Raw genomic sequence first — 19,182 nt, 5'->3', positions numbered from 1 at the left:
GATTGCGCCATTGCACTCCAGCCTGGGTAACAAAAGCGAAACTCCGTCTCAAAAAAAAAAAAAAAAAAAAAGATGGCTACTATCAAAAAGAAATAAAAAGAAGAAGAGTAACGGCGAGGATTTAGAACTCTTATGCACTGCTGGTGGGGATGTAACATGGTATATAGCATAGCCACTGGGGAAAGGGGTGTGGTCGTTCCTCCAAAAATTAAACGTAAAACTACTGTATGATCCAGCAATTCTACTTCTGAGTATATACCCAAAAGAATCAAAAGCAGAGTCTCAAAGAGACATTTGTACAGCCATGTTCAAAGGACATTATTTACAGGCCAGGTGTGGTGGCTCATGCCTGTAATCCTAGCACTCTGGGAGGCGGAGGTGGGCGAACTCACAAGGTCAAGAATTCGAGACTAGCCTGGCTGACATGGTGAAACCCCATCTCTACTAAAAATTAGCTGGGCGTGGTGGCGCACTCCTGTAGTCCCAGCTACTTGGGAGGCAGAGGCAGGAGAATCACTTGAACCCAGGAGGCGGAGGTTGCAGTGAGCTGAGATCATGCCACTGCACACCAGCCTGTTAACACAGCATAACTCTGTCTCAAAAGAAAAAAAAGAACATTATTTATAATAGCCAAAACACGGAAAAAATTCAAATTTCCATCAATAGATGAATGAATAAGCAAAATGTGGCATTCCTTAAAAAGGAATTCCCTTCTAAGACTGAATAATATTCTACTATATATGCACACATGAGGTATTCAGCCTTTAAAAGAAATTTTTTTTTGAGATGGAGTCTCACTGTCACCAGGCTGGAGTGCATTGGTGCGATCTTGGCTCACTGCAACCTCCACTTCCTAAGTTCAAGTGATTCTCCTGCCTCAGCCTCCTGAGTAGCTAGGACTACAGGTGTACATCATCACGCCCAGCTAATTTTTGTATTTTTAGTAAAGACAGGGTTTCATCACGTTGGCCAGGATGGTCTCAATCTCCTGACCTCATGATCCGCCCACCTTGGCCTCCCAAAGTGCAGAGATTACAGGTGTGAGCCACTGCAGCCAGCCAAGAAAATCTGACATATGCTACAACATGGGTGAATCTTGAAGATATTACACTAAATGAAATAAGCCAGTCATCACAAGCAAACACTGAATTATTCCCTTTACCTGAAGTACACAGAAAAGTTAAATTCATAGAGAAAGAAAATATAACAGTGGTTACGTGGGCTGGGAGGAAGAGAGGATGGTAAGTTGCTGTTTAACGGACATAGAGTTTCAGGTTTGCAATGTGAAAAACATTCTGGAAACTGACAGAAGTGATGGTCACACAACAATCTCAATGTACTTAATACCACTGAACTGTATACTTAAAAATGGTTACTGTGGTAAATTTCATGTCAAGTGTATTTTACCACATTGTAGGTAATTACAAGGGAGAAAAAAAATTAAACGCAGAATTACCACATGACCTAGCAATTCCACCTCTGGGTATGCACCCAAAAGAACTGAAAGCAGCAACTCATATAGATATTTATGTATCAATGTTCACAGCAGCATTATTCATAACAGCCAAAGTAGAAACAACCCAAATGTCCATCAGTGGATGAAAGGATAAACAAAATGTAGTATATACATACGACAGAATATTATTCACCCTTAAAAAAAAGAATGAAATTCTGGCACATGCTAAAATATGGACGAACCCTGAAAACATTATGGTAACTGAAGTATGGCAGACACAAAAGGACAAAAACTGTATGATTTCATTTACCAGAAGTAAACAGAACAGTAATATTTGGCCAGGCGTGGTGGCTCACACCTGTGTAACCCCAACACTTTGGGAGGCTGAAGTGGAAGAATCACTTAAGCCCAGGAGTTTGAGACCAGCCTGGGCAACATGGTGAAACCCCGTTTCTACAAAATATAGAAAAATTAGCTGGGTGTGGTGGCATACACCTGTGATCCCAGCTACTCGGAAGGCTGAGGCGGGAGAATCACTTGAGCCTGGGGGGTGCAAGGAGGTCGCAGTAAGCCAAGATCACACCACTGCACTCTAGTCTGGGAGACAGCATGAGAACCTGTCTCAAAAAAAGTAAAATTCATAGAGAAAGTAAGTAGAATAATAATGGTTGTCAGGGCCAGGTGTGATGGCTCACACCTGTAATCCCAGCACTTTGGGAGGCTGAGGCAGGTGGATCCCCTCAAGTCAGGAGTTGGAGGCCAGCCTGGCCAACAGAGTGAAACCCTGTCTCTGATAAAAATACAAAAAATTAGCTGGGTGCAGCGGTGGGTGCCTGTAAGTCCAGCTACTCGGGAGGCTGAGGCAGGAGAATCACTTGAGCCCAAGTGATCAAGGTTGCAGTGAGCGGAGATCACACCATTGTACTCTAGCCTGGACAACAAGAACAAAACTCCAGCTTAAAAAAAAAAAACTGGTTGTCAGGGCTGGGGGTAGAGATTGGGAAATTACTATTTAATGGATATAGAGTTCGATTTGGGATAATGGAGAACTTCTGGAGATGGATGGTCATGATGGGCATGATACTACTTAATGCCACTGAATTGTGCATTGAAAAAGGATTAAAATGGTAAATTTTATGTTACATATATTTTACAATTAAAAAGTCAGGTATGCTAATTTTTGCTAAGCAAAAATATTCCACAATACCCCTCTAATAAGGAGGCCAAGAAAAAAAAATATGTGACCAACAGGGAACAAAATGAAAACTAAAAAAGGATAAACAAAAGAAAAAAATTCCATTTCCTTCCCTGAAAATGGAGAGAAAGAAATCAGGTTTTCATCCAAGTGAAAACTTTGAAAATTTCATGTTTCTAAGGGAAAGGGGATGAAGGATTCTTCTATACTGACACACTTTGTTTCTTTTAATACAGGATCAGGACTACTTCAAAATTATTTGTAAAAAGAAATATATTCAAAGTCAGAAGACCCTTACTCTTATTATGAAAATAAAATAAACGTTACAAATATTCACAATTCAGATGAGAAGATCTTTCAACAACTCTCACTGAGTGAAGCCAGAAAGACCACTTTGTCCCACTTGCCTGGAAGAGTGAATGCCATCCTGGAAGAACAGGCCACTTGGGTGCCCCCCACACTTTGGCAGCTGGTGCTCACCAGACCCAGGTGTTCTCCACTTGTTGAAACATTAATTGCCCAAAAACCTTAGCTTTCCAGACAAAGCACAACGGATGGCTGCAGCACTCAAGGATTCTTTCCTTCCCGAAAGAGCCTGCTTTAAGGAGTTGAAAGTGTTGTTGTTGTTGTTTCTAAATGGTGTTTAACATATGCTCACAGTAGCTTCAAGTACATGCAAGTTAGAAATATAGACTTTGCAAGGCACACCAAGACTGATTATAAAAGAGGGGAGGCTATTTTTATACAGTTAACAGCAATCACATTAGGGACATGAAAGTTTTTTCTCTTCTTTTTTTTTTGGAGATTTTCAGCAAGATGAACCATAGGTCCACTTTAAATGAAAATAAATATCAGAAAAGGATACCAGAAAAAAATCTGAAATACTAATGCCAGGACTTTTCTTGCTTAAAGGGGTCACCCTTCTTGCATGCGTTAACTCATCATGGCTTCCTTAAAGGATTACATACCCTGTGCTCCAATGGGTAATGGGAAACAGGATTGTTTACACCAGAGAAGACGCCCTGATCAGATGGAAAGTTCTCATTTAGTAGTAGCCTAAAATGCTGAGACAATATTTATAGCAGATAATTGCTAAGAACAAGGTCAATTTTAGAAAAAACTGATTTTTCCACATATGAAGCCTACTCATAAGGAAAATAATCTCCGCTTCTACTCAGTTTATATCCAATTAAAAGGAAATAAAATGAAGTACTCCTTTCACAGAGTTAAGACACAATGAGTTGGCAATAAAGCAAACTGTCACCCACTCCAGACTGTAAATAGGTGGCAAATGTTGCAAAACAGGGCCTTCCATGAAGTACATTCCTTGGCGACAGCAGTTTCTGTAAAACAGTTTCCAAGGGAGCAGCAGAAGCAACCCCTGTGGCAAAGTCCGGTCACCAATGCCGGCCAGCATTGTTTGCTGAGCAAGGCACGGCAGGTACTTGGCAGTGGCTCAGTTCTGTAGCATGATTTTGGCCATTTTACTTGGCTAGACAGCCCAAAACAGGATTCTAGAGCTCTTCAGTTGATTCTGTGAGCTATCCACCATTCTTTTAATAATTTCTTTATCTGCTTAAATCAGCCAGAAAAATCTGAAGTCAAGATACACTTAATTTCAATTTCTGTATCAGTAAAAGAGGGGTATCATTATATACCTTGAAGGTAGCTGAGAGGATTAAATGAGATAAAACATGCTAAAATCCTTTGGAAAACAAGAAACAACATTATTATAATTTACTAAAATTTAACTATATGCCAGGCACTACCTAAAACACTGTATTTCACAAATAAGAAAGATAATGTCTAATATTAACAATGGCACTCTCTCAGCCAAGCATTGTGCTAACCATGTTCTGAATTTTATCTTGTCAGGATGACCTCAAGAGGCAGGTAATCCCCTATACTAAGTAAAAATCATCATCATCATAAAAAAAAATCACAGTGATGGAAATATGTGTTGGAATTACCAGAAGGAATAATGTTATCAATTAATGATTTTTGGTGACAGAAATATTACTGCAACTTGAGGGAGATAATACAGGAGCCAAACCATGAGAGCACTAGAGCCACCAATCTTGAAATTCTAGGGTCGATTATTCGGCAACTTGAGGAATTAACTTAAAATATCATTTTCTCTTAATTCAGGCTTAAGACAGTTTTTGCTTGAGATGTGGTCATACTTTAGAATCAAGATGTTTTCAATAGCAACATAGCTCATTTATGACTAAATCTTTACCTTTATGAGTTGGCTCTCTGGAACTCACTTGCAAAGGTTCACTTTTTGTATTTACCATAGAACCTTTTTTCTGTATCATGGTTGACATTCCTGCTCTCTCTCCCCAGTTATTCAGTAAGGTCCTTAAAGGGAAAAGTGTGTACTGTTATCTCTGAAAGGCCCTCATAGACTTAACACAAAGTAGTTCTCTGGCCGGATGCAGTGGCTCATGCCTATAACCCCAGAACTTTGGGAGGCTGAGGCAGGTGGATCACTTGAGGCCAGGAGTTTGAGACCAGTCTGGCCAACATGGTGAAAGCCCATCTCTACTAAAAATACAAAAAAAATTAGCCAGGCTTGGTGGCACGTGCCTGTAATCTCAGGTATTCGGGAGGCTGAGGCAGGAGAATCGCTTAAACCCAGGAGGCAGAGATTTCAGTGAACCAAGATCATGCCACTGCATTCCAGCCTGGGTGACAGAAAGACACTCTGTGACAGACAAAACAAAAAAATAGTTCTCCACAGACTGCTCTTGGATATGCTGAGGAGTGCTCATATGTGGATGAGTTTTGAAACATATGATTGGTGCCTGCTGTGGTTTGAATGTGTCCCTTCCAAAATGTAGGTGTTGCTAATGATCCTAGAGAAGGTGGGGCTTTTAAGAAGTGATTAGGCCGTGAGGGCTCCTCTCTGAGTAAATGGGATTAGCTGCCCTTATAAAAGGGCTCTACAGGGGAGTCACTCCTGTTTTTTGGCCCTTTCTCCTTCTGCCAGTTGAGGACACAGTGTTCATCCCCTCTAGAAGATGCGGAATTCAACAGAACTTGATCTTGAACTTCCCAGCCTCCAGAAAGGTGAGAAATAAACTTCTGTTCTTTATAAATTACCCAGTTTCCAGTATTTTGTTATAGATGGACCAAGACAGTGCTCCCTTGGGCCTTGGCTAAAGACCCTTAACTTTTAAGAGGCTCAAGTGCCCCGTTCCTCCATTTCATTTCCCAAGCAAAGTTCTAAATTTAAACTTATTTCTCACCCAGAGCAAAACACGCACATTCTGTTCACATCTCTCCAAATAAATGAACTCATTTCTGTTTCTAAAGTAAACTTACGTCACCCACATTTGAAGATATGGGCTCTTCTTGTGCAAGTACTGAATGAGCCCTTATCTATAAATTGCTTGCCTTCAGCCTTTTGAAGAGTCTGCAAAAGCAGTTATATGGAACTATAAGAGAAAAGTGATACCAAAGTTCAACAGAGCCAATTAAACTTTGTTCCTTTCCTCTACAACTATGTAAAAATACACAATATATCCTGCCATCACTAAGTCAAAGCTTGACTGATCTAGGGTAATTAAATCATATTCTAGCAAGTTCACTCCTTGGTTCTCTCACCAGGGCCTCATGTTCAGAGATAACATATCTGAATATCCACGTGACCATAAACACAAAGATTCCAATCCCAGGGCTGAGGGAGGGAATGGGTTTCCACGTTCCAACTCCATTAAGTGTATACATCACAGCCTTTGTTGAAGATACCTGAGTCATAAAAATTCAAACTTTTCTCCCTGTTTCTAAAGCACACAGCTGTGAAAACATGTTCCTTTATGGAACATGTTGGTTGATAACACTCAGGAAAAAAAAGTATGTAATTAATTGTTACCCTTTCCTCATCTCCTGCTTCAGTTTCCTCAGAAGCAGGAAAGTGCCCCACAGGGGACTAGGGAGAGATGGGCAGTCAGAGAAAGGAAATCTTTGCTGTGCCCAAGCCATGGGGAGAGCAGCTGGGATTGCCACAGAGAAGCCAGCAGAAGCAGCAGACCTCTGACAATGAGACAGCCAAGTAATCCAACATGAATATATTTTGAAGAGAAAGACCTTTGATTTTATGAATCAATAAAGTCAGGAAGACAGATGTGCAAACTAGTTAAATATACAGGTTTTAGAATTAGACCTGAGTTTAAATCCTGGCTCTGCCTTTAATAACTGTATGACAGGAAAGGTCTTTCATCTCTCTGAGCCTCAGCACCCTTATCTGCCAAATGCAGAAAATACGTACCTTAACAGGTTGTACAAGGATTAAACAAGAAAATACATGTAACACTTTTGTAGAAAAAAAAAAAGGGGGGGGGATGTGATGGTTATTATTAATGAAAAAGTGGGACTGTGTATACTCAAGCCACTGCTTCTATTCATTCAATTTCTAAGAAATAATAATGAGTAAACCTAAACACTTCGGAAGTTTTCTGGATACCAAGTATAAAACTGTGTGAAAAGTTTTTCTATCCTACTAATGTTCACATATATAATTTTCACTATGAAGACATGATAAAGCTAAATTATGCCTTGGAAAAAAAGACTTGAAACTTTAGACTTTGTTTTCATGTTAATTATAGAAGCTAATAGAGAAATAAAGTTGAAATACTTGCAGAATTATTTTTAGGGAGCTTTTAAACAAGTTAAAGAATACATGAAGGTTACAGGGAATCAAATCTGGGCTTACGGGAAAAAGGGGAACTCAACTACTCAAAGATGTTCCATAAAGGAGCAGACTTCCCTATATGACAATGAGTTGCTTCTAATTAGATGTTGAGCAAGTCAAGGTTAAAAGTCTACTTCAATGAAATATTCTGTAAAAGATACTCAAGTCAGGAACTCTGCAGGAAGTAGAATATTGAATGATAAAACCCTTGAACACTACAATACACAACCAACTCTCTGGTGTCCACAGTAAGGCAGAGTTTCCCTCTAATATCATCCCTCTAATACACCCCTAATTAGAGAAGGATCTAATTAGAGAAGGATCTCCAAATTCAGGTAAGAGACAGATTTGCCACTCAACTCAAATATGAGAGAAGCTGAATTCATGAACCTCATGATCCTGAAACATGTTGTTTTGCCCTCTTGACTTTCTTCTCCCCCCTGATGCCCTGCTTTTATCATCCATCCAATCTAATTCCATTAATAGTTACTGGCCTCTTCTAAATACCTATCCAAAAGAAATAAATTCAGATGAAATATAAGTACCAAGATTTTGTGCTCCAGTATCATTTTAATACCCAAAATGTCCTCCAATGAAAGAATAATTAAACTATACAACATATTTACAGAAAGAAATGTTATCCAGCTATTTAGATGGTGTTTTTACACAATATTCAATGACACAGGAAATGTCACAATAGAATTTTAAGTAAAACTGTGATACAAAATGACAGATTTTAATTATAAAATAAATGTATACCTTACACAGGTCTACATTAGAAGGAAAAATATAGCAAGTTATTAACAATGGCTATGTCTAGGTAGTAGAATTTAGTTTTCTTTTTCATCATTTTGTTTTCCAAGTTCCTTAAAATAATTGTATATTCATTTTGTGATCAGAGAAAAAGATTATTTAAAAAATACATATGACAAAAAAAAGCTATGTTACGGTTATGTTGGATTTATAAGTCAGAAACCAAAACAATTCTTTTAAAAGGAAGAAGCATGGTATAAGAAAATTAAGTTTGCTTCTGACCCTGTGTTGGACATGGTTGCTAAGTACAATGCTGTCTTTAATCAATAAACAAGGAACAGCTGGGACAATATCCAGTTTTATTGAGGATGTGGAACAACAGGAACTCTCATATAAAGGTAGTAAGGCGATAAAACAGCATAATCACTTTGAAGAGTGAATTGGCTATATCTAGTCAAGCTGAAAATACATGTGCCCTACTAGACAGCAATTTGCTCCTAGTTACAAATCCTAGAGAAAGCTCTCATACTTGTGCAAAAGGAGTCATGTACAAAGATGTCCACTACAAAACTGTTTAATAGTGAAATAACTGGAAACAACCCAAATATTCATCAATAAGTAAATGAATAAATACACTGTGAAATATTCATTTGATGGAACACTACAGAGCAGTGAAAATAAATAAGGCATATATCAACCTGGATAAATCTCAAAATGATAAGGAAAAGAAAAAGTTACACAGGTAGCTGAAGGATACATACAGAACACAATTTACATAAAGTCAAAACAAGTGAAAGAATATTCTACATTGCTTAGATATACAAAAATATGTAGGAAAAAAACAAGCCATGAAAAAAACACATGGGCATGATGAATGCCAAAATCAGATCAATAATTCCCTGAGGAGTGGGAGGAGGAGGGAATACCAGGGAAGGACCCAAAGGGTGGGGAAGGGGCTTTAAGTTTATTTGAAATGTATATTTTTCTTCCTGCAGGGAAAGAGATCTGAAGCAAATATGTCAAAATACTAAAATATGACAAATTTGATGAATACACAGGTATCTGCTATTTTTTTTTTCTGTATGCTCACATAGTGCAAATGAAAAAGAAATTCTAAGGCAGCAGCTGATAATCTCTATAGAGGATAAGGCTTCCTATCCACAGCAGCAATTCTTAAACCCTGCTGGGTCTAAGGCCCCTCTGCAAAGCTGATGGAATCTATGGCTCCACTTCCCATGGGGTTTATTACACTACCACCGCTCCACCCTTGGTCACCTCAGGAGACATTCAGGAAAACCCATGCCCACTCTTTCGTCATGTGGTTGACCAAGGTAATTTCTACTCTAAGAGTTACCAAGCCTGAACGATTAGACAGGGAGAGGGCAAAACATCGGCTGCTCAGAGAAATAGCCCGTGACAAAAACAAGACTTTTACTGAAGGAAGGCTGCCAGGGTAACAACCAGTGAAACAGCTAAAAAATCCAGTGGTACATATGCAACTGAATGTTTTCAAACCAACTTAAAAGACAGAGGAAGCATTACGAAAAACATTATTCTACTTAATTCATGCTTGCTGCAAAGCCAAGGTTGTAAGTAGTGACTGACAACAAAGATTAGTGGGATCTGTTCCTATTTCTCAAAATTTTCCTCTATTTGCACATCTTATTTAATAACATTTAATTTGGTTAATTTTTAACAAACATTTGGCTAATGTCTACGCTTAGCTTTTCCAATAAAGCACTGTATTATTTTCAGAAAAGTCCAGATGAGTGGAAAACAATAACACTTTCAGTTACTGACTCAGTTAATAAAATCTAAGGGAAAAATGGCTACTCAGACTTAGAAGTGATAATGAAAACAACTGGTGACAGCATGCCTAAATTCCTGGCTAAGCACCTAGAAGGACACACAGTCTTTTGCAGTACAGGCTTAAAAGATGAAACCTACAAAGGGACATTAAATACTATTAATTTAACATGTGTGCGAAGGTCTTTAACTGATATAATTATTTTAGAGGGTTTTTCTTTTAGAAGTTCTAGATTTGTGGTACTCAGAATTGTCCTCAAAATGCCAACACTGCAAACTTAACAATGCCGCGTAAAATCTCCAGTTGCTTTGTTATGGTCTTTCATTATCTCCACTGTCTTCCATCTTTATATTCCAATCCAAATCTTTTATTCCTGCCTGCCTCTTACCCCATCTTCTGTTCTCTTACTTCCCCTCTACCTTACCTCCAACCCTGACCTCCATCCCAGGCTACTCATTTGCTGCCTCTTGAAAATAAAGAGCAACCACCCACAGAGCTAGAGTGTGGATTCGGGGAACAACAGTGTGCTAGTTAAGAAACCCTTTTGCACTTTGCCTTTTTTTTCTCCTTCCCTCCATCCAATTTTTCCAAACGTTTTTGCTGAAATTCACTCTGAATCAAACCTATGCCACATTATAAATGCACAACTTCTTAAGACTTTCTAAGATTTTTATGCAAATGAACAACAAAGAAAATTATGCTGCTTAGTAATACTGTAAAACACATACTGTTTTAGCTCCCCTGAAACACAGAAGGGATTTGGAAGAAGGGCCTTTCCTGGACATCACAGAAGCTGGGGCACCACTGGCAATTTAGTGGGCAGGGACAAAAACTGCCAATACACAGCAGTGACACACAATAAAGGCTGGCCCACCCAAGATGCCAGTAGCACCCCAACCTCCTATCCCACTGTTATTATGACACACCGGACCACAGACACTCATGTAGCCAGATAACTCCAGCTAATTTCAATAAATACTTGGCTAATCTTGACATTTTCTGTCTTGTAGGAAACCTGTAAAATCAGCCATTGATTGGACTGCCTAAATTCCCAATACTGCACAAACATCTGGGAAGGAGGAGACAGGTGGGGGCACATGGTCTGCACAGTATTACCTCCCGGTGTTTGGAAATTCTCATTAAAATGACCATCTTTTGAGTTTGATAGAACTGTATTCCAGAGACTTCTTCAGTCGTATTTGATGCAGCATTATATTGAGCCAAAAGAGCTACAGGGGCCATTCTTCTCTGAAAACAAGTCAAAATGGTTACACAACCCTCCGCAGGGATCTGTGCACAATGGCCCTCTGAGGGTGTGGGGGAGGACATGGTAAACATCTCTCCCCTTCAGCAGCTCATGTTCTAACTCAGATTTTTCCTGACAAGACAAACATGGCTTTGCTTGCATATTAATTATTTTGTAGCAAGAACTCATTCTCACATTCCTTCTCCTGCTTATTTTCCCTCCATAATTCTTTACCCTTTGCTCGCAATCCCTCCTCCCAGCCATGCTGTACTATTTGTATGGAAAAAAATTTTTAAAGAGTTGCTTCTTGCCAAGCGTGACATCAACTCATTCTTATTTAGTGATGTCCAGCAAGAACTTGCTCTCCCAAAACGTTTGCTCAGTTTTGAGGCAACAAGATTAAGAACTACACTCCGTTTTCCCTGTCACTAGTTTTTGAAGCATTAGTGTATCTTCTGAAACAAATGACATAATACCTAATTTCTATGACCCCAGGCACTATATACATGCATAAGAGTATCTTTTCGGACAGCTTCAGGAAAGCAAATCATTGCTCATAACTTACTAAGAAGGAAAAAATAACACGATAATAAGATAACGATAATTTTAACCTCCCTGAAAAAGCTCTCTCTGCTTTCAGTAACAAGAAAGAGCTACATGATATTAAAGAAAATATAAGTACTCGCTTCAGTAGCACATATCTACTAAAACTGGAATGACACAGAGAAGATTAGCATGACCCCTGGGCAAGGATGACCCGCAAATTCGTGAAGCGTTCCATATTTTTAAAATTAAAAAAAAAAAAAGAAAAGAAAATATAGGCCCCAAATTCCACTCTGGGTGAAGAGCTTTGGTTACTTAGGGAAAGAGAAGAGGAAGATGAAGAAGGAGTGACCCCTAAAAAAGCAAGACAAACATATTACACTGCTTCACGCCTAACACTTTTTAGCAAGGCCTTTCTTGAATGCTTCTGGAAAACCAAAAATTTTATTCTGCACATAAAATAAGCCAAAGTTTAGAATTATTTTCAGTTACCTTATTGAAAAAACTGGCAGTGGTATTCTTAAAATGTGTTCAACAATGATGGAATTACCGAACTACGCCAGGTGCTAACCCTCTCTCATGAAAGTCTTCTTTAAAACCCTTTCCATTCCATTCCTCTGTTAATTAAAAGGTACAAGTGGAAATTATATTATTCCCTAGCTCTTCTTACTTCAGGAAACAATATTAGTAGCACACCAGGCTTAATTATCAGAATGCAGAAGCGAATTCCCAGCGTGGGCTGTTCCTGGGCGCAAATGCCAGTTCTGTCACATTCCAGTACTGGCTGACCAGGATGGCACTGAGGAACCTCAGCCACATACAGAAAAAATGTGTAACAACTTGAGCATGTTTCTGGTCATTCTCTAGGATATCGGCATTTTGGGGTTTCCAGTATCACCCTAGGGGAATTCCTTTAGATCTAACGTGCCTAGAAATTCTTTAGGATGGGGTATTCAAAGCTTGGAAGTCTAGGTGGACATCTAGCCTGTTCTGGGGGATCCAAAGTTCTCAGAGATACAAGGTTTCAAATAAACCAGAGAAGGAACAGGAAAACACATACCTTCCCAGGGAACTGCAACTATTTAACAAAAACAAGGCCAAAAAGTCCATAGAGAAAAAGAAGAAAATCACAGGTTGCTGCTGGTGGGTGGGTGGGTGGGTGTGTGTGTGTCAGCGCATGCATGCATGCATGTATGTGTGTTTTAGGTTAGTTGGAAAAAGACAAAGGAAAAGGCCATGAAAATTGTAATTATAGAAAATTGCTCAGGTGACTTCATCCCACCCACATGCTTCTGATTTTCAAAAAGTATGATGAGCACTTTTTAAGTTAGTGTTCCGGAAAGACTGCAGCTGTTCAGCACAGATTTCATATGCTCAGTTAAGAACGTTAGTTTATTAACATAAAGGTTAATGGTTTCTAAATGAGGATAGCAATTTCCAACATGAGTACTGTAAATTCATAATAGTATTCACTCTCAGTTTAAACATACAGACTCAGAAGGATGAACATTAACAGTACAATAATAATACAAAGATTTAAAAACCTCCCACTCCCTCCAAGAGTTTTAGCTTACCCTCTAGGAAACATTACTTCTGTGTTAAGCACATCAGTATGGTAGCATTTGCCATGACTGTAATATTGCATTCAGTGAACCCAGGGCAAAGCAGGTCAGGAGAACCGAAAACTTTGGAAGATATCTGCCCCTCCCATTCCCTACCATGCTCCTCTACCCTCCCCACCCTCCGCAGTGCCTCCTTTTGAAGTGTTCTCCTCCATGGCCAGAATAGGCATTGTGTGGATGCTAGGCTAGGGAGTGTTCAGTATGCATCGGTGAAATGGCTCCTACTAGTTGTGGTTTTGCAAGGCCAAAATTCAAAATTAATCTCCCGCCAGGCACGGTGGCTCATGCCTGTAATCCCAGCACTTTGGGAGGTCAAGGCAGATGGATCACTTGAGGTCAAGAGTTCAAGACCAGACTGGCCAACATGATGGAACCCATCTCTACTAAAAATACAAAAACTAGCTGAGCATGGTGGCACATGCCTGTAATCCCAGCTACACAGAGGCTGAGGCAAGAGAATCGCTTGAACCCAGAAGGTGGAGGCTGCAGTGAGCCAAGATCGTGCCACTGCACTCCAGCCTGGGTGACAGAACCAGAATCCATCTCCAAAACAAACAAACAAACAAAATTAATCTCACTTCCCCATTCTGCCATTATTCTCCTCCCCTAGTATGTAACTTTATGGCTATTTCCCCATTTCTTCATTCCTGGCACCCAATTTGCCAAATCCTGTCATGTCTTCTTTAAAAATGCCTTTCAAGTTTGCACTTCCTTCCACTATCCCCACCCCAGCCCAGGCTTTCCTCAGCTCATCACTAGCAAACTACAACAATCTCTCCTCACTGGACTGCCCATCTTTGGCCACTGTCATACCAATTCATTCAAAAAGCGCAGCTGTCAACATGTTAATACCCCGCTCCCTACTGCAACAAACAGAACTACAATCACTTCCTTATGGCATCACCTTCAAATTCAATTCCCTCTTCTTTAGAAGCCTCCATAATCTGGCCCTAATCTAATTTTCCTACCTGGCCAGGTGTGGTAGCTCACCCCGGTAATCCCGGCACTCAAAGAGGCCAAGGCAGGTGGATCACTTGAGGTCAGTTTGAGACCAGCCTGGCCAACATGGTAAAACCCCGTCGCTACTAAAAACACACAAAAAATTAGCTGGATGTGATGGCATGTGCCTGTAGTCCCAGCTACTCAGGAGGCTAAGACAAAAGAATTGCTTGAACCCGGGAGGCGGAGGTTGCCAGTGAGCCAAGATCGCACCACTGCACTCCAGCCTGGGTGACAGAGAGAGACTCCGTCTTATGATAACAATAAAAATAACTTTCTCACCTTGCTTCTTACTCCCTCTCAAATTGCACCCTTCTCTTTGGTCACAGAGGGATCTCTCTGCCTCCATCCCACCTCCTCAATGCAGGATATTCAGGCCCACTTTGCTCAGACTCTCTTCTCAGCCCAGGAGCTCCTTCATCCACCTTCCTGACCCAACCTAACATATCACATCAAAAAACCCCACCTGTCCATTTAGGTTCAGCTCAAGTAATCACTCCTCTCTATATACAGCTGTTTTCTATGACTATGGTCCACCTCTTCCTCTGTGTTAAAAATCATCTGGCTTTTGGACTGTGGCAGACCTGCATTTAAATCTCTGGAAACTGAGCAAGTTGCCTAACCTCTCTGTAGTTTAGCATTATAAAATGAGGATGATATTAATATTTCCCTCATAGGATTGTTTGGAAGATTTGCAAAGGTCCTATATGAAGTGCAACCAGTGTTGCATTTGGCACACGGTAAACAGGCACTCAACACAGTATTATAACATTACAGTACACAATACTAAATGAACACTATGCTTATAAAATCCTAGTCTTTAAGTCAATCATGAGGTTTGTTTTCTGTACTAGATTGTAATCTTCAAGAGCTAAAATCAGCCTGGCAAGGTGGAACACATCTATAGTCCCAGCTACCTGGGAGGCCAACGCAGACACTTGAATCCAGGAGTTTGAGTTCAGCACAGGCAACATAGTGAGACTCTGTCTCTTTAAAAAAAATGTTTTTAAAGGGAAGGCAAAAATCATGTTACATCCAGTTATAGCTTACTTATTTAATAATTCCAACTCCCTAAACAGCCAAGAAATAGGGAAAAACAAAAATGGCCTACAGGTCACCAAAATAGTTAAATCCCATGTATTAATGCCTATGTATTCTAGTAACAGGAAGCCCTTCAGACTGCCTCCAAGGCCTATTTTTTTTTTTTTTTTGTTTTTTGAGATGGAGTCTCAATCTGTCACCTAGACTGGAGTTCAGTGGTGTGATTTCATCACTGCAATGTCCGCCTCCTGGGTTCACATGATTCTCCTGCCTCAGTCTCCTGCATAGCTGGGATTACAGGCACACACTACCATACCCGGCTCATTTTTGTATTTTTAGTAGAGACAGGGTTTCACTATGTTGGCCAGGGTAGTGTAGAACTCCTAACCTCAAGTGATCCTCCTGCCTCAGCCTCCCAAAGTGCTGGAATTCCAGGCATGAGCCACCGCACCCAGCCGAGGCCTACTTGGTTTTTATTTTGGTTTCCTAGCTGACATCAGCAAATCAGGGGATGGCTGCTACTTGCTATCAGCAAGGGAGATAACAGAAAAACCATAAAAAGTAAACCTACACACCTGATCTGTTCAAAATTGTAAACAAAATCAAGCCTAGCAACCAAAACTTCTGTTCTAACTGGTATATTAGCAGGTATTATTTCAGAGATAATGTAATTCTAATGTCCAAAAATAGAAAGGGCGGGCGCAGTGGCTCACACCTGTAATCCCAGCACTTTGGGAGGCCAAGTGGGTAGATCACCTGAGGTCAGGAGTTCAAGACCAGCCTGGCCAACACAGTGAAACCCCATCTCTACTAAAAATACAAAAATTAGCTGAGCGCAGTAGCAGATACCTGTAATCCCAGCTACTTGGGAGGCTAAGGCAGGAGAATTGCTTGAACCCAGGAGGTGGAGGTTGCAGTGGGCCAAGATTACACCATGGCACTCTGGCCTGGGCGACAAAGTGAGATTCCATCTCAAAAACAAAAAAAAATAGAGACAAAGCGAAAATGATGGTACTCTAAGTCCAATGATCATAATTGTTTAAGTTAAATAATTGCATACAGCATGTATTTGCTAAGTCCCCAATACATAACAAACACATACTACTCACATAAATTAATCCTCCCAATAACCCTCTGAGGTAGGGGTATTACTGTCCCTTTTTGGAGATGAGGACAATGTGATTCAAAGAGGTTAGGTGACTTGACCAAGATCCTAAGGCCCATATAGGACATTTTTCATCCCTGAACTATCTCCAAAGTCTGTGCTTTTTCCTATTATGCCACACTGCCTGTCTGCACTCTCGTGAATTGCAGGAATTTATTCTAAGTTACAAAGAAGAATCATTCCAGTTGTGCTTAAACATTTCTAGTAATTGAGATAGTTTAATACCACACAAGGCAGCAAAAAGGTTACTGACATAGACTTCTGAGAACAGTCAGATCTAGATTAAGAACAGCTGCTCAGCCACTTCCTAGCTGCACAACACTAAACAAATCATTATCTCTAAACAACAGTATCCTTATCTATAAATTGAGACTAAAAGTACCCACATGACAAGGATGCTGTGAGAATTCAATGTGAGATGCTGTCTGAAAAGTATGTAGCTCACTGCCTAACATATTGCAATTGTCCAATAGAAACTACCATTTGACGTATTATAGAAAGTTCTTTATATCAAACTAACTCTATCTCCCAATAATTTATCTCTACTGATCTCAGTTCTGATCACCAGGACTTTATATAATAAACTAGATCAAATCCTGTATGTACTTGGCAGCCATGTAATATTAGAAGAGAGTTGGATTCTCGAGTCATCTCTTTCACAAACTAAAACTGTTATCTGCTTCAAATCCCCTTCACAAGAAAAAGTGGGCCAGGTGTGGTGGCATTATGCCAGCACTTTAGGAGGCTGAGGTGGACGGATTGCTTGAGCCCAGGAGTTCAAGACCAGCCTGGGCAATATGGCGAAACCCCCGCCTCTACAAAAAATTAAAAAAAAAAAAAAAAAATTAGAGGAACATAGTGGTGTGTGACTATAGTCCCAGCTACTTGGGAGGCTGGGGTGGGAGAATCCTTGAGCCCAGGAGGCAGAGGTTGCAGTAAGCCAAGATCATGCCACTGTACTCCAGCCCGGGTGACAGAGTAAGACTTTGTCTCCAAAAAATAAGACAAGTTTTCTAGACAATGACTTTTGATCACTCTACTCAGGATGTACCCTAGTTTAAAAATCTCAAACACGATACCCAGAACACTCTTGCAGGTGTACAGTAACCAGTGCCAAGTGCCTGAGACTGCTGCTTCTACTTTCTGAACTTGAAATCAAAAGAGCCCCCACTGAATTGCTGTTGAGCCAGTTTTCCCACATCCTGTCCTTATACAACTGATTATTTTTAATCTAAATGCAGGACTTTACATGCACTGCTTTTAAGTGTTTTCTGTTTCGTTTTGTTTTGCTTCGTTTTTTTGAGACAAGGTCTCCCTCTGTCACCCAGACTGAAGTGCAGTGGCATGATCTCGGCTCCCTGCAAACCCTGCCCCCTGGGTTCAAGTGATTCTCCTGCTTCAGCCTCCTGAGTAGCTGGGATTACCAGTGCACACCACCACACCTAGCTAATTTTTGTATTTTTAGTAGAGACGGTGTTTTACCATGTTGGTCAGGGTGGTTTCAAACTGCTGACCTCGTGATCCCCCGTCTCAGCCTCTCAAAGTGCTGCGATTACAGGTGTGAGCCACTGTGCCCAGACTAAACATTCTTTAACGGCTTGAGTGAGGCCCCTCATGGTGTGTTAATCGTGGGGATTCAAAAAAGGCCTCAACAAGCTAGAAACTCAGGCTACATATGACACTGAACTGTGGATGAATGTGAGTCTTGCACTGAAGGTCCAAAAACTATCTGCAGAAATACAGGATGGGGGAGATGTGGTTTAACGTCAGCACATGTGAAAAACACTTTAGAGTTTTAGATGATTCAATATGACTCAAGTGCATGTGGCTGCCAAAAAAGCTACTTAAACCTGGGCTATATTAAAAGGAATATATCACGCAGAGCAAGGCATTGGACCCAATCCACATCTGGAATACTATTCCAGTTCTGGAGGTCATGCTCTAATGAAAGGGACAAAATGGAGTATATTGAGGCTTCAAATCAGAGGGTTGAGTGACAAAATCATGAGCACATGTCACTTTCATGATCAGAATAAAAGATGCTTCCATTTTGGAGAAAATGAATCTTTAAATAATGCCCAGTGTTGAAGAGGATATCATGAAGCAGAAATGCTCAAATAGTACTGTTTTTACTAGAAATTAGTTTATTAAATCTTTTGGAAAACAATTCTATCATACATTTTAACTGTCAGAAAACCTATGTTGGCTTTACTTATAATCACCAAATACTGGAAACAACCCAGATTCCTTCAGCTGGCAAATGGATAGACAATCTATGGTATTTCCATAAGAAGGAATCAATAAAATGAACAAACTATTGATAAACCCACACAATGAATCTTGCTAGGCAAGGGAGCTCACACCTGCAATCCCAGCTACTCAGGAGGCTGAGGCAAGAGGATGACTTGAGGCCAGGTGTTTGAGACCAGTCTGAACAACACAGTAAGACCACATTTCTAAAAAAAAAAAAAAAAAATTATTTTAATTAGCTGGACATGGTGCTACATGTCTGTAGTCCTAGCTATTCAGAAGGCTGAGGCTAGAGGATCACTTGAGCCCAGGAGTTCAAGGCTGCAGTGACCTATGATTGCGCCACTGCACTCCAGAAAAAAATGTGTGTGTGTGTGTGTGTGTGTGTGTGTGTGTGTGTGTGTGTGTG

General features: G+C 40.2%; 1 protein-coding gene and 1 non-coding gene across 4 annotated transcripts in view; one reads left to right on the top strand and one right to left on the bottom strand.

Annotated features, from left to right (window-relative positions):
- BORCS5 (BLOC-1 related complex subunit 5) overlaps nt 1–19,182 on the bottom strand; it is a 94,190-nt gene that overhangs the window by 42,812 nt on the left and 32,196 nt on the right. The gene's annotated exons all lie outside the window — the stretch shown is intronic.
- Nucleotides 11,832–11,940, top strand: LOC116533897. The gene has a single exon (XR_004261503.1). It is a non-coding gene; the product is annotated as a U6 spliceosomal RNA (small nuclear RNA).

The sequence above is a fragment of the Sapajus apella genome, unplaced genomic scaffold (genome assembly GCF_009761245.1).
Source record: "Sapajus apella isolate SASKATOON/1434 unplaced genomic scaffold, GSC_monkey_1.0 scaffold84, whole genome shotgun sequence".
NCBI lineage: Eukaryota > Metazoa > Chordata > Mammalia > Primates > Cebidae > Sapajus > Sapajus apella.
This window is presented reverse-complemented; position numbering and strand designations above follow the sequence as displayed.